General features: G+C 46.5%; 1 protein-coding gene across 3 annotated transcripts in view; it reads left to right on the top strand.

The window, feature by feature from the left end:
• The window catches only part of LOC149445672 (synaptotagmin-1-like), a 102,908-nt gene that overhangs the window by 32,227 nt on the left and 46,745 nt on the right, over window positions 1–23,936 (top strand). The window lies entirely within an intron of this gene.

The following is a 23,936-nucleotide window of genomic DNA, read 5'->3' as shown; positions in this document are numbered from 1 at the left end:
AGTCTCTTGCTATGGGGGAACTCGTTCAAGCTAGCTTCTGAGCCAGCCCCACTTTCTCCTCATTGCCTGTGATTGACAGCAGAGCAGCAGGAGCCAATGGTTCCCACTGCTGCTTCTCTGTTCAGTGAGGAGGGAGAAATCCAAGAGAGCCAATGCTATTGTGCACATTGCTGGTTCAAGATTGGGCTCATGTGAGTATAAGGAGGGGCTGGGGGGGGGGCAGCTGCATGCAGAAGGTTTTTTACCTTAATGTAGAGAATGCATTAGGGTAAAAACCTTCTGCCCATTGAACCACTGTAGGTTCAGACAAATTTTTAGATCTATGCTTAAAGTCCGTATTATATTTTAAAAATGATGTGTCAAGTAATAAACAATATTTTTGCCGACCATGACATATTTGTACAGTGTATACTGTAAGAAGGTGCAGGCTCTATTTGACCAGGCCCCTTTAAACCATGCCAAGTAGCACAGTGTTCTCACATTTTTTTCACTACCCCATAGGTCATTGGCACATGAAAATAATGCATCTGCACCTCTTTGTTGCGTTGAAACACACAGAGTGTTCACATCTGTGCTTTGTATTGCACTATAACAGGAGCATTTTCAACTACTGTGTTTGTGCTTTGGGATGCCATTGAAAATGAATGGCAGAGTACCACACGTATACCAGTGTATTAATGAGTGTAACAGTAAAGCTTGCTATGAACTAGTAGATTTTTATATGAAAATTCTCAGTACATTCAATGTCTTATCAAATGTTTAAAAGTAGTTCAAATTTTTGTTTACATTTGATCTTGGAGTGAATGCACTTTACCGAACAAAAGCCACATACACTGTTAGAAATGTGTTTTATCAAACAATTTTCAATCCTGCTCCTTCGAATTAGAAAAATGGAATAAATGTACTTAAAATGAAAAATTTCAAATGAAATTCTACTAGTGTATGCCAGTTAAGGCATGGTAAAACATACTAATGTGAATACGTTCGTATGCCAACCTTACAGGGATTGAAATTCATCTGGTCCAGCAGCGGCCAAACAAATATTGATCCATGTCGATCCAGGATCAAAAAGCAGCCTGTCGGGTTTTTGCCGAAGGGTCAGTGCCACCAGCTATAGCAGACAGCACTGATCATTGTATTCTAACAGCGGAGATGTGTCTCCACTGTCAGAATACAATAGCTCTTCCACCTCAAATGTGTAGATGGGGGAATCGGCTCATTTTTTTTTGTTCAATCCTCTGGTTAAAAGAAAAAAAAATGAATCCTATATGGCTGGCTTAAGGCTTGGTTCACTCTGCTGCAGTCTGATTTTGATTTGAATTTTAGTGTGATTATGTAATGTAACTTGAATGGGGTTTCATATGCTTTGGGGCCAAAAATCATGCTGGAATTGCACCAAAGTAGTACAGGAACCTATTCCAAAATTGCACCATGCTGAGTTGCATTGATGTGACTGTGTACTATTGAAAACAATGTTATTTCCATTGTCATGCGATTCTGTGTGACTTGAGTCGCATCTGAAATCACAGTACTGTGAATGGAGCCTAAATATTGGAAAAAAGCATGCTGTATAGTAGAAACGGAATTTTACTTGAAAGTAAAAAATGTACTAATTAGATGAGAAGGCTGGAGAAGTTGAGAGCAATCGGGCTAGAACAGGGACAATAACAATGGCATGTTTATTTATCTTAGTAATTCTTGCAAAAAAGTTCTTAAGAAGAGCTTCAAGGACTCCCAACATAAATTTTTGAAAATATGGGAGCCGTGGTTGCAATATGCCTTTCCCACACTCTCCCCGGCTAGTCTGGGGATGTAATGGCGTTCGGTATTGGCGCTCTTGGACCCCTTGCCCCTCTTTTTTTTTTCTCTTTCTCTCTCTTTCTTTTTCTTCCCCTCTTCTTCTTTTTTCATTCTTTCTCTGTTTTGGTGTGACTGGCCTGCTGCATTTAGTTGTTTTAGTCAGTTACAGTAATGTTTTGTAATTTATGTGCCATTGATAGCCTCTGTGTGGGCGTACCTTTTGCCCTGTTGGCATTAGAGCACTGTTTTTCCTTTTTTTTTTATTTTGCATTTTTTTTTATCTGTGCTATTGATAGCCCCTGCGTGGGCATGTTTTATTGCCTCTCTTTTATACTGTTTAAAAATTAATAAAAACCATTGAAATAGAAGAAGAGCTTCAAGAAGAAATTGACCTTACCAAGGAAAATTGTGTTTGCCTAATTACTAATAATATTTTTCTGGGAATTTGTAGGTTGCATAATACTGAACAAAGCCCATATTATTGTTGCTGCATGTTAATGACTGATCCTATTTAAGAACACTGTTCTTTCTTTTGTTATTTGATGACTGACCAATATTGACAATACCAATATTTAACGCTTATGTCACTTCTGGTACTGGTGCTGTGCATACACCAATATCAAAGATAAAAACAGTAATATTTGTCTGAAGTCCTTCTTTAACAAAACACCTTTTTATTGTATATAGTGACTCTGGACAAAATGGGAACACTGATATTATAGGGTTACATTTAAATTGTGTAGGCTACATTATAAAATCCAATTTTCTTTTATATATATGTATAAGATATATATGTGTGTGTGTGTGTGTGTATGTATATGTATATATCAATATATATATATATTCAAAGAAGGACTGAACCCTCTTGCCCATGACTCATGCTACAGTCAAGGCCAAAAATTTTGACAACCCTGCATTTCTGTCAGATAATGCACCATTTTGCCCAGAAAATTGTTGCAATTACAAATGTTTAGGCATTCTCAAGTTTATTTCTTTTGTTTGCATTGGTATGACACAAAAATGTGGAGAAACAAAAAGCCAAATCTGAAACATTCCACGCATGGTGTTCAGCCGATCAAACCTTCAGCTGCAGTGTGCAGTAAAACCTTTAGTGGTGGTATTATTACCCATGCTAAATGTGATAGCTTCCTTTTGTTTGTTAGGTAACTGGCACCCACTGATGTCCTAACAACCAGTGACTCATCCCTGTCTGGCAAATTAAAATGTCATTCAGGGTTCGTGACTGACAAGTGACTGTAAAAAAAAACAGCAACAAATAAACTTACACACCTGCTAAAAACATTACAGGTATTATATGTTTTATGCATTTTATTCATTTTTTATTAATACTTTCCCTTTGTCATTAATAAAGTATTTTAAATATTATTATTCAATAAAAAGCCCCCTAAGGCCCTATTCACACGGATGCAAATTCTATGCAGATTTGATCCAATCCCAAAGGCACAGATTCACAGTTCATCAGAAAAAAACATTGTTTTCAATGAAGGCCCTTTGTATCTATGCGGCGTGATTCTGATCCGGTTTAAAAAAGGGTCCTGTGCAAGGCGAATTTCATCTCCATAGACTTCAATGGGGACCGGACTGAAATCGCAATCCTGTGTTCACATTAATGCAAATAGTTGTTTGAAATCAATGGCAGGAGACTTTGCATTGAAATCAATGAGAGGCGACTTTGCATTCAAATCAGTGGGAGGCAACTTTGCATTGTAGTCAATGAGAGGCGACATTGCATTGAAGTCAATGGGAGGCAGTTTTGCATTGAAGTTAATAGAAGGCGATTTTGCATTGAAGTCAGTGGGAGACATTTTGCATTGAAGTCATTGGGATGAGAATTTACATTGAAGTCAATGGGAAGTATATTTGCATTGTAGTCAATGGGATGCAAATTTGCATTAAAGTCAATGGGACCCGATTTTGCATTGAAGTCAGTGGGAGGCTTATCAAAATCGCATCTGTATTGAACCTGAACTGCTGAACACTGGAATTGCTCTGCACAGGAATTGCTCTGTGTATTCGTAAAAACGAATGGAATACGCACTCCATCAGTATGAGCCGGGCTTAAGTGTCCTCACAATGTCTCCAATGATTAAAAAAGTTCAAGCCCTGATTCTGGTATGATAAACCACGATACATTCTTTACACCTGAGCAGTAGGCTGAAAATGGAAATTTGCTCTTGTGTATTGACAAAGCAATGTAATACAGTATGACTGCCAGTATTTACAGACTCCTGTTAGCTTGCCAAGTGTATAAAAGTGAACGCTCTCTTGTTGCAGCTATTTCACTAATCAAGGACGTACACCTTAGTAAAGTAAACACTTTGCTTAATGCTCTTATCTGGAAGCCTTAAGATTTGGTATGCTCCCATGATTTAGATCAGCTCATGAGGGAGATCTCTGATGGGGGGCACAGTCTGATGGGGGTGCTGCTTCAGATTGAGTGCGGCTTGAACGAGTGCGTAGAAGAAGCAGTTAAACGCAGCAGTTGAACTAAAGCAGGAGAACCCAAGCAGCAGGAAGACACAACAACAGCAAGAAGCTCTACTGCATGCTGGAAGACTGCAAGCAAACACCCGGGAAACATCTCTTACATGCCTGAGTCCCACTCCGTGTACCTTATAATAATTACTATCCTCTGTTCCCACATCTCATTTCTTTACCCCTCTGCTCCACCCCACAACCTGTACATCTCCCCCTCACTGCTATCATCTCCCTACTACTGCTCTCTTCACCTCCCCAAAATGTCTCTTCCACTCCTCCTTCTCATTTTCCTCTCCTCCGTTCCCAAAACCATTCATTATATCCCTCTGCCCCTCCCAAACATTTGTATATCGTGTCCTCACTGCTTCCCTCACCCCTCTATGGCACCCACCACCTCCTCCTATTACTCCGCTCTCCCACTGACCCCAACACCTCCACTAGGAGTTTCTCACGCTCCTGCACATCCCGCTCCCATGCCACCTTTCTCACCCTTCTCCTCCTCCTAGCCGCGGGGGACATCTCCCCGAATCCTGGCCCTCCACCTCCCTCACCCGCTCAACACCCTCCCGCCTCCACGTCCTACTGCAACCCCCACAACTTAGTATCTGTCCCCCTGCTCCCTAAAATCTCCCCCCCGTTTTTTTATGTGCACTCCTGAACGCCCGTTCAGTGTGCAACAAGCTTACCGCCATCCACGACCTCTTTGTTTCCCGCTCCCTCAACCTCCTAGCGATCACGGAAACCTGGATCCAGCCCACTGATTCTACCTCCCCTGCTGCACTCTCCTATGGAGGTCTCACCTGGACCCACTCACCGAGGCCTAACGGTCGTAAAGGTGGTGGGGTTGGTCTGCTCCTGTCACCGCAGAGCACATTCCGAGTCCTCCCAAACCCCCCCTCCCTATCCTTCTCCTCCTTCGAGGCCCACTGCCTCCGACTATTCTCCCCAACCCCCCTGAAGATTGCTGTGATATACCGGCCTCCTGGATCCATACCATGCTTCCTGGATGACTTCTCCTCCTGGCTACCCTTCTTCCTCTCCTCTGAGCTACCCACCATCATTCTTGGGGATTTCAACATCCCTGTCAACCTCGACAACCCGGACACAGCCCGTCTCCTCCACCTAACCTCCTCCTTTGCACTTGCACAGTGCATACAATCCACCACCCACTCCGACGGAAATATCCCGGACCTTGTCTTCTCCAACCGCTGCGCCCCCTACAACCTCACTAACACCCCCTTCCCTCTCTCTGTCCACAACCTGATCACCTTCTCTATCTCCTCGTCCTCCAACGCCTACCCCTCCAAATGTCACACTACTGCCAGCCGTAACCTCCGCAACCTTAACCCTGCCTCCCTCCACTCTGCAGCTGATCAACTCCACGACCGCATCCTCCCCCTGTCCTGCCCTGACTTGGCTTTGACCGCCTACAACAATGCGCTCTCAACAGCCCTTGACTCACTAGCGCCTTTAACCACACGCAACATCAGACCCCGACCGCTCCAGCCCTGGCAGACTGATCACACCAAAACCCTCAAACGACACAGTCGTGCCCTGGAGCGACTATGGCGCAAAACCAAATCCCAACAAGCCTTCACCCGCTACAAATCTGCCTTCCGCACCTACACCTCCTCCCTCCATGCTGCCAAACAGGCCTACTTCTTGACCCTCATCAAGGCCCTCTCCTCCAATCCTCGCCGACTCTTCTCTGCCTTCAACTCTCTACTCTCTCCACCCCCACCTCCACCCAGCACCTCACTCACTGCCCTTGAGATTGCCAATCACTTCAAAAACAAAATTGACACAATTCGCAAGGACATTGCCGCAACTCACACGCCCTCTCAACCCGTCCCCTCTCACACAGTTACCCCCTTATCCCCCCTCCCCCTCGACATAACCCGCAGGGACTTCGTCGCTGCTCAAACTCTCTCCAACCCCCTTCACCCTCACTCAGCTACCCCCTCATCACCCCTCTCCCACAGCCCCACCACTGCTCTGACCTCCTCTTCCACCCCACCCTACATTCCTCATACTGAAGCTCCCCCAACACTCCACACCTTTGACCTTATTACCATCGAGGAAGTCTCCAAGATCCTCTCTGATGCCCGCCTCACCACCTGCCCCCTCGACCCTATCCCCTCACAACTCCTACGACCTTCCTCCTCCTCCATCCTACGCTCCCTCACCCACATCTTCAATCTCTCCCTCTCCTCAGGCACTTTCCCCTCCCCTCTGAAACATGCACACATCACCCCCATACTTAAAAAGCCCTCCTTGGACCCCAATGACCCGAACAACCTCAGACCCATCTCCCTGCTCCCATTTACATCTAAACTCCTCGAGCGCCTAGTCTACACCCGCCTATGCTCTCACCTCAACGACAACAACCTCCTCGATCCCCTACAGTCCGGCTTCCGTCCCCTACACTCCACCGAAACTGCCTTACTCAAACTCTCCAACGACCTGCTAACCGCCAAAGCTAATGGCCACTATTCAGTGCTCCTACTCCTTGACCTCTCTGCGGCCTTCGACACAGTCGACCACCCCCTTCTCCTCAAAAAACTACACTCCCTCGGCCTCACAGATTCTGCTCTCTCCTGGCTCTCATCCTACCTGTCACAACGCTCCTTCAGCGTTACCTATAATGCTACCACCTCCCCCTCACTCCCCCTCTCTGTTGGGGTCCCTCAAGGCTCTGTCCTCGGGCCCCTTCTCTTCTCCATCTATACCTCCTCCCTTGGCCAACTCATACACTCTCACGGCTTCAACTACCACCTCTATGCCGACGACACACAAATCTATCTCTCAACCCCCCACCTCACCCCCTTGGTCTCAGCCCGAATCACACACCTACTGAGCGACATATCAGACTGGATGTCGCTCCACTTCCTTAAATTGAACCTCTCCAAAACCGAGTTTCTTGTCTTCCCCCCAGCCCGGACACCACCCCCCCTTGATTTCTCCGTCACATCCAACAACGCTACCATCAAACCCGCCCTGCAGGCCAGAGTACTGGGTGTCATTCTGGACTCCAACCTATCCTTCCAGCCCCAAGTCCAATCTTTAACAAACTCGTGCAGACTCCACCTCCGCAACATCGCCAAAATCCGCACGTTCCTAACCCCAGAAACCACTAAACAGCTCATCCACTCCCTCATCATATCACGACTCGACTACTGCAACTCCCTCCTCACTGGCCTGCCTCGCCGCTGGCTATCCCCTCTTCAGTCCATCCTGAACACGGCTGCCAGACTCATTCACCTTTCCAACCGCACTGTCTCCGCCACCCCCCTCTGCCAATCCCTCCACTGGCTTCCGATTGCGCAACGGATCAAATTCAAAATCCTAACGCTGACGTACAAAGCTGTCCACCATACTGCCCCGAACTACATCACTGACCTAATATCCAAGTACCGCCCAGCACGCACACTCCGCTCCTCACAAGACCTCCTTCTCTCTAGTTCCCTGGTCTCCTCCTCCCATGCCCGCCTCCAGGACTTCTCCAGGGTGTCACCCATCCTCTGGAACTCCCTGCCCCAACCCATCAGATTATCACCTACTCTCCTCTCCTTTAGGCGCACCCTGAAAACCCATCTCTTCAGGGAAGCCTACCCCACCCCCTGCTAACTTGCCGACCTCCTCCACTCTTCTTACCACTCCATCCCCCACAGCTATCTCCTCCTGTGCCACCACCCCCTCCCTCCTAGATTGTAAGCTCGAAAGAGCAGGGCCCTTGATCCCCTCATGTTTTGCATTGTATTGGTATTGTTCTGTCACATGTTCTGTCTCCCTTTTGTAATGTACAGCGCTGAGCGAACTATTGGCGCTTTATAAATACTGTATAATAATAATAATAATGATTGTTGGAAAATTCTTGTTAAACATAAGTTGATTAAAATGTCTTCATCTGCAATAAACATGTGAAAGTTTATTGTGAAAAAGTGGAAGGAAAATGATAATTGGTTTTCAAATTTTTTTTACAAATAAATATCTGAAAAGTGTATTCAGCCCCTTTTTTTCTGATACGCCTAACTAAAATCTAGTGGAATCAATTGCCTTCAGAAGTCACCTAATTAGTAAATAGAGTCCATCTGTATGTAATTTAATCTCAGTATGAATACAGCTGTTCTGTGAAGCCCTCAGAGGTTTGTTAGAGAACATTCGTGAACAAACAGCATCATGAAGACCACAAAACACACCAGACAGGGCAGGGATAAAGTTGTGGAGAAATTTAAAACAGGGTTAGGTTATAATAAAAATATCCCAAGCTTTGAACATCTCACAGAACACTGTTCAATCCATCATCTGAAAATGGAAAGAGTATTATACAACCGCAAACCTACCAAGACATGGCTGTCCACCTAAACTGACAGGCCGGGCAAAAAGAGCATTAATCAGAGAAGCAGCCAAGAAGCCCATGGTAACTCTGGAGGAGCTGCAGAGATCCACAGCTCACATGGGAGAATCTGTCCACAGGACAACTATTAGTCATGCACTCCACAAATCTGACCTTTATGGAAGAGTGGCAAGAAGAAAGCCATTGTTGAAAGAAAGCCATAAGAAGTCCTGTTTGCAGTTTGTGAGAAGCCATGTGGGGGAAAACCTTAGAGTCTGCAAAATACTTGAGATTGGGGTGGAGGTTCACCTTCCAGCAGGATATCGACCCTAAACATACAGCCAGACAAACAATGGAATGGTTTAGATAAAAGCATATCCATGTGTTAGAATGGCCCAGTCAAAGTCCAGACCTAAATCTAATTGAGAATCTGTGGCAAGACTTGATAATTGCTGTTCACAGAAGCTTTCCATCCAACCTGACATAGCTTGAGCTACACTGCTTAAAAAAATTAAAGGAACACTTTGAAAACCCATCAGATCTCAATGGGGAAAATTATCATGCTGGATATCTGTACTGATATGGACTGGGTAATGTGTTATGAACGTAAGGATGCCCCATCATTTGATGGAAATTAAAATGATCAACCTACAGAGGACCGAATTCAAATACACCCTGAAATTCAAAGTGAAAAAACGATGCAGCAGGCTAGCCCATTTTACTGAAATTTCATTGCAGCAAACTCAAAATGGTACTCAGTAGTTTGGCCCCCAGATGCTTGTATGCATGCCTGACAACGTCGGGGCAATGCTCCTAATGAGACTCCGGATGGTGTCCTGGGGTATTTCCTCCCAGGTCTGGAACAGGGCATCACTGAACTGCTGGACAGTCTGAGTTGCAACCTGGTAGCATCGGATGGACCAAAATATGATATCCCAGAGATGTTCTATTGGATTTAGGTCAGGTGAGCGTGGGGGGCCTTTCAATGGTATCAATCCCTTCATCCTCCAGAAACTGCCTGCATATTCTCGCCACGTGAGTATTATTGTGCACCAGGAGGAACCCAGGATCCACTGCACCAGCGTAGGATCTGACAATAGGTCCAAGGATTTCATCCCCATACCTAAAGGCAGTCAAGGTGCCATTGTCTAGCCTGCAGAGGTCTGTGCATCCCTCCATGGATACGCCTTCCCAAACCATCACTGACCCACCACCAAAACGGTCATGCTGAACGATGTTACAGTCATCTCAACATTCTCCACAGCTTCTCCAGTTCTTTTCACAACTGTCACATGTGCTCAGGGTGAACCTGCTCTCATCTGTGAAAAGCACAGGACGCCAGTGACGGACCTGCCAATCGAGCAATATGGTGCCGGGCAGTGAGTATAGGGCCCACTAGAGGACTTTGGGCCCTCAGGCCACCCTCATGAAGTCTGTTTCTGATTGTTTGGTCAGAGACATTACCACCAGTGGCCTGATGGAGGTCATTTTGTAGGGCTCTGGCAGTGCTCAACTTGTTCCCCCTTGCACAAAGGAGCAGATACCTGTCCTGCTGATGGGCTAAGGGCTTTCTATGGCCCTGTCCAGCTCTTCTAGAGTAACTGCCTGTCTCCTGGAATCTCCTTCATGCTCTTGAGACTGTGCTGGGAGACACAGCAAACCTTCTGGCAATGGGACATATTGATGTGCCATCCTGGAGTAGTTGGACTGCCTGTGCAACCTCTGTAGGGTCCAGGTATAGCCTCATGCTACCAGTTGTGACACTGACCCTAACCAAATGAAAAACTAGTGTAAAACAGTCAGAAAAGATGAGTAGGGAGAAAAATGTCAGTGGCCTCCACCTGTAAAACCATTCCTGTTTTGGGGGGCATCTCACTGCCGCCCATCGAGTGCACCTGTTGTTAATTTCATTAACACCAAAGCAGCTGAAATTGATTAAAACCCCGTCTGCTAACTAACTGACCAGATCAATATACCAGGAGTTTAATTGGCATGATGCTAGATTCTGATGAGGAGGCACTGATAGGTGGCATTGATGGGTTTTGACAGACATCATTGATGGGCAACACTCATATATGGCACGGATAGGTGGCACTGATAGGTGGCACTGATAGGTGGCACTGATTTGAGCTGATAGGCAGCACTGATGGGCACTGATAGGCGGCACTGATTGGCACTGATAGGTGGCAATGATTGGCGGCACCGATGGGCACTGATAAGTGGCACTGATAGGCAGCACTGACTTGCACGGATAGGTAGCTCTGATGGGCACTGATATGAGGCATTGATGTGCACTGATGGGCATTGATATGTGGCATTGATGTCCACTGATAGGCACTGGTATGTGTCATTGATAGGCACTGACAAGTGGCAATTATGGGCACTGAAAGGCAGCATTGATGGGGCTACACTGATCATCAGTGCCCTGATGATCAGTGTAGATGTCCCCTCTGAGGAATACCGCTTACTGGCTCTCTTTTCCTCATGCGCTGTCAGCATGAGCAGAGGACTGCCAATAACCGGCATTTCCTATTTATCTGCAATCAGCTGTGATTGGACATGGCTGACCACATGATAGAGCCTGTGTCATTGGCTCTTTACTGCGATCCCAGGGACACAGCGCACCACCGATCGCTGTGGATGCCGCAGGATACTAGCCGGCCAATCAGAGAGGAAGTCCTTACATATATAACCCTTCCTACAGAGGAAGTACTTCAGTTTTATTGCCAGTGTCTGTAAGGTGGATGGTCACTGAACATGGGCTGTATGGGCTCTGGGCATACTTGATGGTCTGGAATGATTCTGGTGAGAATCAAGGACTTCAATTGGATCCATTCAAAAAGCTGTTAGCCGAAATGGTTGGTTCCCAAGCCTCGCTGGATAAGAAGAATCCTTGGAGTTTTGCCTGTAATGCAGCCATATGGCGCTGGGCCCTGAGTAATAGAACCCTGTGCAGTGTTTGTGATTTCCATCAGGGTGCTGTATGGGTCCAAGGCAGTGGCCCCTAAAGCAGAAAGGGGTACTAAGTCCTTGAAGGTCTGCATGACAGAGCCCGCTGTGATGGGTAATGGTTGGACTCCTGTTATAATTCAGAGACCTAAGGCTGGAATGGTAAGTTTCTCCTGGCCACTGGGTGCAGTATGCTGTTTGGTCTGGCCAGGCCATGCTCAGTGGGTTACAGAAGGACTGCAGTTTTCTCCTCCAGCCACTAGAGGTTCCGCTCTGTATAGCCTACTCTTGCACAGTAGAGGCAGAAAGTAGAAGGGCGGCCATTTTTTATGATTGAAGTCACACATGGGCTGAAGGATGAAGGTGAGAAGGCTGGGACTCAGAAGTTTATGGCTGGATAATGAGGTGTGAGTACTACCTATGGGGGATCAGACAGGAAATGTCCATTAGTCAGCATATTCTCAGGGGGGTTTTTACAGCTATTTTCTGATACACCCCTGCTCGGGTATCAGTGCACTCATAGGAGTTGTGTCTCCAAAATAGCTTGCATTTGATCTACAGGAGCTTGCATTTAGAGTGCACTGAAGCAGCATAGCATTCAGACTGCGTTTGATGCATATGTGCTTGGCTAGTCCTGAAAACCTAGTATGGGGCCAAGCGCAGTTGATTTTTACACATTTTGATGAAACTATATGCTTCTAGAAAGTGGAGTGGGGCAGTATAGTATTACAATATAGCATGTATGCCTGCATAATTATTGGATTTATACTTGCATGAACTGCAAACTTATATTTGCATAAACTGCATACTTATACATGCATGAACTGCATTTTTGTGCTTGCATGAACTGCATTTCGAATGCTCTGCATACTTACATGTATACTTACACAAACTGCATACTTATACTGGCATAAGTTGCAGACTTATGCTTGCATGAACTACATATTTATACTTGCATGACCTGCATATTTGCATATTTATATGCATAATTACATAACTTGCATACTTATACTTGCATAAACTGTATACTTATACTTGCATGACAGGTATATTTGCATGATTGGCATACTTACATGCATACTTACATAAACTGCATACAGTATTTTGACTTGTATGGACTGGATGCTTGTACAGGCATAAACTGAATACTTGTACTTCCATTGAACTGCATACTTCTGCAGGCTTGCATACCTGCATGATTGAGTAGCTATAGACCAATGGGGCTATGGACCTGCATCCCTGTGGGAGTGCATATGTAGGTTTTGGCAAATATAGTTGCTACTTTATTTACCTGTTATACAATTAAAAGGTCCCAGAAGGGGGAGGCAAGTGCACTACCCTCAGGTCCAGTGGACTCTGGGGGTAATTTGGCGATATTCACATTTCCTGGTAGACCAGTGGTGTCTGGTGTATCTGGGCCACTGTGTTGGTCTGACATTGCAGCTATTTATGGTAAATGGGGCTGCAATGGACTGTGGCCGCATTACCGGGAAAGTGCCTGATCTAGTCTGGACTCAGAAACTAAGCTTTTAACCTCTAGAATCTGAGGCTGCTGTGTGTTGAGAAGTATCTCGGACAGAGGATGCTAGGGTAGCCTCTGAGGAGACTCGAGATGCTCGACGCGTTCCCAGGCCCAAAACCAAACAGGGACGTGAGATCTATCTTAGATCTCAAAACACTAGACACATAAGTCTAGATGTCTTTCTGTTTCGGATAAGGTCGGTCCGATTAGTGGTGGCCTCTCTGCTAGAGATAGATTTCGGGGGTTCATTGTCCTTAATGATGCGTATCTTTTTTTCATTACTTTTTTCAGGCCCATCAAAGGTTTTCCGTTTTGCAGTAAATAATCGTCATTATTTGTTTTGATTCAGTGCTCTTTGGGCTGGCTACAGTCCCCCAAGTGTTCTCAAAGCTCATAACCCGGTACTGGGTTTTCCAGGATTACAGGGGGGTGTCAATATTAAAATACCTTGATGTTCCTGTGCTCAGGGAGCAGTCATTTCCAAGCTTTAAAGCAGGGATGTATACTGTGTGCACAATTATTAGGCAAGGAAGTATTTTTGGTTTTGGTATGGGCTGGTATTATTACTGTAATAATACCAACCTATACCAGAACCCAAATCCACCTTGCTGGCGTCTGAGTTGAGTGGGGTCTGTGCCCGTGACTGATCCAGCCACAGGCCCATCCATCTGGTCTGTCAAGAGTCACTTTCATCTCATCAGTTCATAAAACCTTTGAAAAATCTGTCTTCAGATATTTCTTTGCCCAGTCTTAATGTTTCAACTTATGTGTCTTGTTCAGTGGTGGTCGGGTTTCAGGCTTCTCTACCTTGGCCATATCTCTCCAGATAGGTTGCAGTTCTGGAATATGACAGCACTGGAGGATAATGGGTTCCTAATAACTTCAAGTTTGATTCTCCACAAATCTTGGGCAATTAATTTGAATCTTTTTTTCCTGTTGACTCTTTGCAATAAAACGTTTGATGGTCCTGTGATCACATCCCAATACCTTAGCAATTTCAAGAGTTCTGCATCCCTCTGAAAGACTTTTTACAATTTTTGACTTTGCAGACTCAGTTAAATCTCTTTTTTGGCCCATTTTGCTTGAGGAAAAGAATCTGCCTAATAATTATGAACACCTTGATATAAGGTGCTGATCTCCTTAGGCCACATCTTCCCTCATTAAACAAATACACATCACCTGATATGCATAAATCGATTAAGCATTTAAGTTTATACAGCTTGGAGTTGGACAATATGCATACAAATTATGATTTGGCCAAAGCACTCACTTAATAATAACCTAATAATTGTGCACACAAAGTAAGAAGCAAAAGGTATCCTTCAATTGGTCTCTGCATGAAGAAATTATATCTACATTGAAGCAGGTTTCCTACATGCAGTTCCACTCCAGGTCTTTTGTAAAGGAACATTCTATCTGTCTGGTTCATGTAGGTCCAAGCATTGGGTTGCCAGAGAGCTTTGTCCTCAGGGTATTGCAAAGTCCAAATTGGTGGTTGTTTGTTCAGAATCTGGAGAAGGGGTCATTTTCCTTCCAGTGATATGAAAGATAGTAGCCACCAATGTCATTCTCTCTGAATGGGGGGCTGGTTTGGAGGTGGCTACAGTTCAGGGGACTTGATCTCCACAGGTAGGAAGACTGCCCATCAATATTGGAACTTCGGGCAGTTCACTTTACTTTGAATTATTTGACAAACCAGTTGCACAGGTTGTGGTCAGGGTTTGGTCCGACAATCCTACGGCAGTGACTTATATCAACCACCTGGGCGGCACCAGCGGTGGTGTGGTTCCGAAATAAGTGCACCACATTCTGTCTGGGGCAGAAGAGCATGTGCCATCTCTGTCGGCAGTACATATTCCAGGTATAGGAAACTGGCAAGGGGTTTTCCCTAGTCATCAGCGGCTGATACTGACAGTGTGGTCCCTGTATCCCAAGACATTCTCATCAATCTTCTGCCATTGGGGAACTCTGGATATGGATCTACTGACTTCCATGACTTACAACAAGTTAGACTGTTTGTGTCCAGGTCAGGAGACCCACTGATGGTCTAGCCCTGGAGGGCTTGGTACACCGACAAAGCGTGTGTCAGGGCTCCAGGTATGACCAGAAATGTGTGGACTGACACAGGGAAATGCAGGCTCAAGTATGGTGTAAACAATATAATTTATTAGAGGCTATACAAAAATATAAACGCACAATATAAACCAAACGTCCAACTGATAACGGAAAGTACAAGCACACAGGCAAGAGTAGTCAGGGCTGGTGAGGTGGAGTGGTCAGGCAGGTCGGGTCAGGAACCATTGGGCAGACAAGGTACAAAGGAGCAGGCAGAGCGTAGTCAGACAGGCCGGGTCAGGAACAATCAGGCAGACAAGGTACTAGAGGAGCAGGCAGGAGAGTGGTCGGGAATAGCCGGGGTCGGTGCAGGCAGAGTTCTATCAATGTCAGGCAGAGGGATCAGGAAGGAAGGAAGGAAGGCAGGCAGGTAGGCAGATGGCAGGATCAGGTTCAGACACAGGGGCTCATGGGAACAATACACCAAGGCACTGATTGCAGGCCTGGTCCTGCTTAAATACACCTCCTGCAATCAGCCTCAGGTGATGGCTTGACTGCAGGAGTGAGATTCTGGCTGCTGAGAGCACCCGATAGCCAGCACTGGTACTGCAGCCCACAAGGCAGGTGAGTCCCACCACCAGTGGCGAGTCCATTCCTGACAGTGTGTCTGGCAGGGGTCACTCCTTGGACACTTCCGGTCCACCCAGACCTATTGTCTTGGGTGCAATAATGTATCCTGCTTTACGATAGCTAGCATTGAAGGATGGGCTATTGAAGCCCAGGTCTGCAAGGATTGGTGGTTCATGGTTCCTGTTTTTCCACAGTGTTGAGCTCCAGGAAGCCGACTTCAGTGAGCTTTCATTACATGACCTGTAAATCTTATTTGCCTGCTGTGAAGCTTTTTCTTTTCTCCTATCAAGAGGGGAAATGGAATTGACCTTAGGTGCCATTTAGGGCCAAATTTCAGCTCTATCCCTTTTTTCCAGAGATTATTGTTTCTCACTCCTTGATTCGTACTTCGTACAGGATAACACTGATGGGTCTTGTCTGTCAGGCCACCCTGGAGTCCTTGGGACTTGAACTTGATCTTGGCTATTCTTGCAGAGGCCACCTTTTGAACCAATTAAAGGAATTTAATCTTTTGACTCAGAAGGTGGCTTCTTTGATTACTTTCACTTCAGCAGGAAGAGTGTAAGAGCTGGCTGCTCTTTCATGTAAGGAGCCGCTCTTGGACTTGCAAAATGATGAGGTGACGTTGCGTCCTCATCCATCTTCTTGCCTAGAATGGTTTCTAGTTTTCACTTAAATCAGGAGTGTCTTGCCTTTCTTATTTTCCTAGTTCACAGTCGGCAAGGGAAAGATCACTGTATACTCTGAATGTACTTCAGATGGTCAGTATTTACTTAAGTTTGGTGGAACAAACCAGGATTTCTAGTTTGTGCTGCCAGAAGGGCCCAGAAAGGGCAGGCGACTTCCAGGTCAACTATTTCTCATTGGATCCATCAGTTAATCATTCATGGCTATGGCTTGAAGGATAAGATCCCACCCTTTTAGGTAAGAGCACACTCTATCAGGAGTGTGGGGGCATCTTGTGATCCGCCATCAGTTGTCAATTGCTCAGGTTTGAAAGGCTGCTACATAGGCTTCGGTTCACACATTTACAAGGTTCTACCAGTTGGATGTCGGAGCTGCAGAGGATTCTGTCTTTGGCAGCAGCGTCTTTGGGACGGCTGAGTAGGTCTTGAGGAATTGTTGGTGGTGGCTATCATGGTGTTACATTCCCCTCAAAATTTCTTATTGTTTTAGGACATCCCACATAGTCACGAATAGCCTGCACTGTGTCCTGTGATGTACGATAAAGAAAATTGGATTTTACAGGTAAGTATGTAGAAAAATCAATTTCTTGAAGTACATAACAGGACACAGAGGTCCCTCCCCTCTTTCTGGAATTTCATTGCTTTCTACAAAAACTGAAGTACCTCCTGTGTAGGAGGGGTTATATAGGGGAAGACTTCCTCTCTGATTTGTCGGTCAGTGTCCATTCACCTATAGGTGGCATATAACCAACATAGTCATGAATAGCTTGCTCTGTGTCCTGTGATGTACTCCAAGAAATGGATTTTTACAGATAAGCATGTAGAAAAAATCCAAATTTTCCTCACTCTGGAATATGAAAGTGCTAATTCAGCTTAGGGTGCAGTCACACTGTCCTGTTGTGGTCTCTCCACAGTGTGGGTGCAGCACAGTGTACCTGTGTTTTTTGTATGGGTTACCCACATTTACCCATAGACTTGTATTAGATTGGGAATGTTTGGTGCGTTTTCTGAAAGTGCACCAAATGTCAAGCATGCTGCATATTTTGGTGTGCTTTTTGAAAACGTACCAAGAACACCTATGGAAATGCCTGGGTACACTGTGCTGCACCTATGCTGCAGGCAAACCCATAGCAGGGCAGTGTGAAAGGGACCTCAAGAATTGTTCTATGGCAAATCCAGCACTGTGGCTTATCCCTGCTTGTTTGCATGTCTTTAGTAATTGCTGCTTACTTTTATAATTCTTAAGGAAACTCCAGCCAAGAATAATGCAATAAAATGAATAGTCCGTTAAAATATATGATAACAAAACCAGCTTTTGCTGCAATATTCAGCTTCAATCTAGGTATTTCCCCACATTACGTTTTTTTTTTCCAATTCCACTGAGTTTGGGTTGTCCTAAACCTGCCCCAGTCTGTGATGAGCACATTGTCACTCTGCTCTCTCTTCATTTCACTATGCCTTTTTCCTTGTGATACTTCTTCCTCTCATGCTCTGAGCTTTGCTGATGTCCAAAGGAGGATATCAGGTCAGATTCCGGTACCTGCACTACTTGCACTGCAAAACACATTTTAAGGATAAGTTCACCTTTAAAAAAAAATAAATAAATGCACATTTTTGCAGGTAAAAAATGTGCAATTACTATTTTTTTGTAGGAGCCTGGAAAGCATTGCACCCATGATCAGCAGATCACTGGTGTAATGCAGGGCTCCTGCAGACTGTCATTGTAAGCTGTCTACTCATACAGTGGGCAGGCAGTTGCACAAGGACAGAAAGGATCAATGAACTACCTAGAGCAGTCAACAGCGACCTAGTAGTTCATTGAGAACTAAAAGTTGTCAGCTGCAAAGGCTGTCGGTAGTTGTAGTTAATAAATTCTCAGAACTCTGTGAATGAATGATGCGGTGGTGTGGCAAATAGTGACAGCGGGTACAGGGAGAAAATCACAGGGGGAGGGGATCAGGAAGCTACTGCAGGAGCAAGAACATGTTATATGTTCCACCTTAAAAATGGGTGGAACATGTAACATGTTCCCAAACGTGCACTTATCCTTTAATGGTGAAATGTGAATCCTATCAGTCATATTGGTCACTGAACTAAGCACCCATACACACAGTTAACTGCAATGACACACAGAAAAGAGTAGCGTGCTGTGTGTCATGTTCAGACCTGAACGCAGTGTTTCACATTTGCATAATTCACCGCTCAGCATGGTCCCGCATGTCACTGTACAGCAAGTGCAGAGCACTGTGCTGATTTGCAGTGACATGAATGAAGTGTCATTTTGTACACTTTATATTATTATTTTATTATTATTATACAGTATTTATAAAGCGCCAATAGTTTGCTCAGCGCTGTACATTACAAAGGGGGACAGAACATGTGACAGAACAATACCAATACAATGTGATACACGAGGGGATCGAGGGCCCTGCTCTTTCGAGCTTACAATCTAGGAGGGAGGGGGTGGTGGCACAGGAGGAGATAGCTGTGGGGGATGGAGTGGTAGGAAGAGTGGAGGAGGTTGGCAAGTTAGCAGGGGGTGGGGTAGGCTTCCCTGAAGAGATGGGTTTTCAGGGTGCGCCTAAAGGAGAGGAGAGTAGGTGATAATCTGATGGGTTGGGGCAGGGAGTTCCAGAGGATGGGTGACACCCTGGAGAAGTCCTGGAGGCGGGCATGGGAGGAGGAGACCAGGGAACTAGAGAGAAGGAGGTCTTGTGAGGAGCAGAGTGTGCGTGCTGGGCGGTACTTGGATATTAGGTCAGTGATGTAGTTCGGGGCAGTATGGTGGACAGCTTTGTACGTCAGCGTTAGGATTTTGAATTTGATCCGTTGCGCAATCGGAAGCCAGTGGAGGGATTGGCAGAGGGGGGTGGCGGAGACAGAGCAGTTGGAAAGGTGAATGAGTCTGGCAGCCGTATTCAGGATCGACTGAAGCGGGGATAGCCAGCGGCGAGGCAGGCCAGTGAGGAGGGAGTTGCAGTAGTCGAGTCGTGATATGATGAGAGAGTGGATGAACTGTTTAGTGGTTTCTGGGGTTAGGAACGTGTGGATTTTGGAGATGTTGCGGAGGTGGAGTCTGCACGAGTTTGTTAAAGATTGGACTTGGGGCTGGAAGGATAGGTTGGAGTCCAGAATGACACCCAGTACTCTGGCCTGCAGGGCGGGTTTGATGGTAGCGTTGTTGGATGTGACGGAGAAATCAAGGGGGGGTGGTGTCCGGGCTGGGGGAAGACAAGAAACTCGGTTTTGGAGAGGTTCAATTTAAGGAAGTGGAGCGACATCCAGTCTGATATGTCGCTCAGTAGGTGTGTGATTCGGGCTGAGACCAAGGGGGTGAGGTGGGGGGTTGAGAGATAGATTTGTGTGTCGTCGGCATAGAGGTGGTAGTTGAAGCCGTGAGAGTGTATGAGTTGGCCAAGGGAGGAGGTGTAGATGGAGAAGAGAAGGGGCCCAAGGACAGAGCCTTGAGGGACCCCAACAGAGAGGGGGAGTGAGGGGGAGGTGGTAGCATTATAGGTAACGCTGAAGGAGCGTTGTGACAGGTAGGATGAGAGCCAGGAGAGAGCAGAATCTCTGAGGCCGAGGGAGTGTAGTTTTTTGAGGAGGAGGGGGTGGTCGACTGTGTCGAAGGCCACAGAGAGGTCAAGGAGTAGGAGCACTGAATAGTGGCCATTAGCTTTGGCGGTTAGCAGGTCGTTGGAGAGTTTGAGTAAGGCAGTTTCGGTGGAGTGTAGGGGACGGAAGCCGGACTGTAGGGGATCGAGGAGGTTGTTGTCGTTGAGGTGAGAGCATAGGCGGGTGTAGACTAGGCGCTCGAGGAGTTTAGATGTAAATGGGAGCAGGGAGATGGGTCTGAGGTTGTTCGGGTCATTGGGGTCCAGGGAGGGCTTTTTAAGTATGGGGGTGATGTGTGCATGTTTCAGAGGGGAGGGGAAAGTGCCTGAGGAGAGGGAGAGATTGAAGATGTGGGTGAGGGAGCGTAGGATGGAGGAGGAGGAAGGTCGTAGGAGTTGTGAGGGGATAGGGTCGAGGGGGCAGGTGGTGAGGTGGGCATCAGAGAGGATCTTGGAGACTTCCTCAATGGTAGTAAGGTCAAAGGTGCGGAGTGTGGGGGGAGCTTCAGTATGAGGAATGTAGGGTGGGGTGGAAGAGGAGGTCAGAGCAGTGGTGGGGCCGTGGGAGAGGGGTGATGAGGGGGTAGCTGAGTGAGGGTGAAGGGGGTTGGAGAGAGTTTGAGCAGCGACGAAGTCCCTGCGGGTTATGTCGAGGGGGAGGGGGGATAAGGGGGTAGCTGTGTGAGAGGGGACAGGTTGAGAGGGTGTGTGAGTTGCGGCAATGTCCTTGCAAATTGTGTCAATCTTGTTTTTGAAGTGATTGGCAATCTCAAGGGCAGTGAGTGAGGTGCTGGGTGGAGGTGGGGGTGGAGAGAGTAGAGAGTTGAAGGCAGAGAAGAGTCGGCGAGGATTGGAGGAGAGGGCCTTGATGAGGGTCAAGAAGTAGGCCTGTTTGGCAGCATGGAGGGAGGAGGTGTAGGTGTGGAAGGCAGATTTGTAACGGGTGAAGGCTTGTTGGGATTTGGTTTTGCACCATAGTCGCTCCAGGGTACGACTTTGTCGTTTGAGGGTTTTGGTGTGATCAGTCTGCCAGGACTGGAGCGGTCGGGGTCTGATGTTGCGTGTGGTTAAAGGCGCTAGTGAGTCAAGGGCTGTTGAGAGCGCATTGTTGTAGGCGGTCAAAGCCAAGTAGGGGCAGGACAGGGGGAGGATGCGGTCGTGGAGTTGATCAGCTGCAGAGTGGAGGGAGGCAGGGTTAAGGTTGCGGAGGTTACGGCTGGTAGTAGTGTGACATTTGGAGGGGTAGGCGTTGGAGGACGAGGAGATAGAGAAGGTGATCAGGTTGTGGTCAGAGAGAGGGAAGGGGGTGTTAGTGAGGTTGTGGGGAGCGCAGCGGTTGGAGAAGACAAGGTCCAGGATATTTCCGTCGGAGTGGGTGGTGGATTGTATGCACTATGCAAGTGCAAAGGAGGAGGTTAGGTGGAGGAGACGGGCTGTGTCCGGGTTGTCGAGGTTGACAGGGATGTTGAAATCCCCAAGGATGATGGTGGGTAGCTTAGAGGAGAGGAAGAAGGGTAGCCAGGAGGAGAAGTCATCCTGGATGCGGGGTATGGATCCAGGAGGCCGGTATATCACAGCAATCTTCAGGGGGGTTGGGGAGAATAGTCGGACGCAGTGGGCCTCGAAGGAGGAGAAGGATAGGGAGGGGGGGTTTGAGAGGACTCGGAAGGTGCTCTGCGGTGACAGGAGCAGACCAACCCCACCACCTTTACGACCGTTAGGCCTGGGTGAGTGGGTCCAGGTGAGACCTCCGTAGGAGAGTGCAGCAGGGGAGGTAGAGTCAGTGGGCTGGATCCAGGTTTCCGTGATCGCCAGGAGGTTGAGGGAGCGGGAAACAAAGAGGTCGTGGATGGCGGTAAGCTTGTTGCACACCGATCGGGCGTTCAGGAGTGCACATGAAAATGGGGGGGAGATTTTAGGGAGCAGGGGGACAGATACTAAGTTGTGGGGGTTGCAGTAGGACGTGGAGGTGGGAGGGTGTTGAGCGGGTGAGGGAGGTGGAGGGCCAGGATTCGGGGAGATGTCCCCCGCGGCTAGGAGGAGGAGAAGGGTGAGAAAGGTGGCATGGGAGCGGGATGTGCAGGAGCGTGAGAAACTACTAGTGGAGGTGTTCGGGTCAGTGGGAGAGTGGAGTAATAGGTGGAGGTGGTGGGTGCCATAGAGGGGCGAAGGGAGCAGTGAGGACACAATATACAATTGTTTGGGAGGGGCAGAGGGATATAGTGAATGGATTTTGGGAACGGAAGAGAGGAAAATGAGAAGGAGGAGTGGAAGAGGCATTTTGGGGAGGTGAAGAGAGCAATAGTAGGGAGATGATAGCAGTGAGGGGGAGATGTACAGGTTGTGGGGTGGAGCAGAGGGGTAAAGAAATGAGATTTGGGAACAGAGGATAGTAATATGATGAGAAGAGGGGCGTATTATATAAAGGTACACAGAGTGGGTCTCAGGCATGTAAGAGGTTTCCCAGGGTGTTTGCTTGCAGTCTGTCCAGCGTGCAGTATATACAGTTTTGTCAAAAAAGGAGCTGTGTTGCAATAAAACATACATCACACCACCACCTGCAGCACTGCTCTGCAGCTCCAACAGATACTTAACCAGTTCATGGAGTCCAGCTTTTTCTTCCCCACAGCCCATTCTTCTGACGGCTGCCATTACCCGGTGCTGTCATCATGATTTTGGGAGCCGGCTGTGACTTTCTAATAATTCACAGCCATCTCCCCACTGTGCATGCACAAGGTCCTGCAGATGTGTGATGTTATTCTAGAAGGATGTAAGTGGGTGTGTGTGTCCTGAGATCCTGAAATTACATCATCCTTGCCTAAGGTATCCTCCTGAAAAAAAAAAGAAGCTGTATCTCACTTAGAGGCTGGGGGAGTTAAACAGTGACTTCTGTTAATAAGTACAAGAATTTTCAGCTATGCTTTAACTATTTTCCCTGCTGAGTTTGCTTATTTCTATTTTTCTCGTTAATATTTTTAAACGTTTAAAATTCTTATTCATTTCCTTTGTTCATGTTTTCACTGTTGCTTAAAAGAAATGCAAATTTGAAAAAAAAAAGTAAAACATTTCCCAATGCTTTTGTAGCAGAATCATACTTTGTGGTGTTTCAGAAAAGACAAATGATGGAATAAAATGTATACTTTATCTACAGTAACACTATTTTTAACTAACATTGATAAGTAGAAAAATAGGGAGTTATTTATTTATTTTTTTTTTGTCTATGGTTTGTACAGTATAAAGAAATATAATATTTTTTGCAAGAAACAATCATCAAAATAACGCCTTAGGTAATGACAAAGTTATTTCCAATACTGTAAATATTGCTCTGGGTCATAGGTGGTGTAAAGGTGTGAGTACTGAAGTGGTTGAGGTAAAGCAGGGGTGGAGGTGAAATTAAAAGTGGAACTTTAGTCAGAAAATTAGTTGTTGCTAGATCACTTCAGGCTTGCCCCTTTTGCAGGTATAGCTGCAACAGGGGCGGACTGACAACTCATGGGGCCCCCGGGCAATAGGGGATCATGGGGCCCCTGTGTCCTTGCCCAAACTCAAAAAAGCCTATGAAAAAGGTACCAGGGGCATCTCATGGGGCCCTCTACTGACCCCGGGCCCTCGGGCAGTGCCCGAGTTTCCAAATGGTCAGTCCGCCCCTGAGCTGCAAAACATTGAAATAAGCCCATATACTGTTTAAAATCTAATAATACACTGTCTCATCCTTCTGTGCACATGCTCATTTGCTCTCTGTTTTTTGCTACTGTGCCAAAAATCAGAGCCACAAAAGACTGATCTGCTGACAGCCTAACGATTTACTGCTGCTTAGGGGCTTTGGGCTTCAGCAAAATGTCAGC

The sequence above is a fragment of the Staurois parvus genome, unplaced genomic scaffold (assembly GCF_062004578.1).
Source record: "Staurois parvus isolate SC_StPar_1 unplaced genomic scaffold, SC_StPar_1.0 ptg000715l, whole genome shotgun sequence".
Taxonomy (NCBI): Eukaryota; Metazoa; Chordata; class Amphibia; order Anura; family Ranidae; genus Staurois; species Staurois parvus.
The sequence above is the reverse complement of the archived record's forward strand: the minus strand, read 5'-3'. Positions and strand labels throughout refer to the sequence as shown.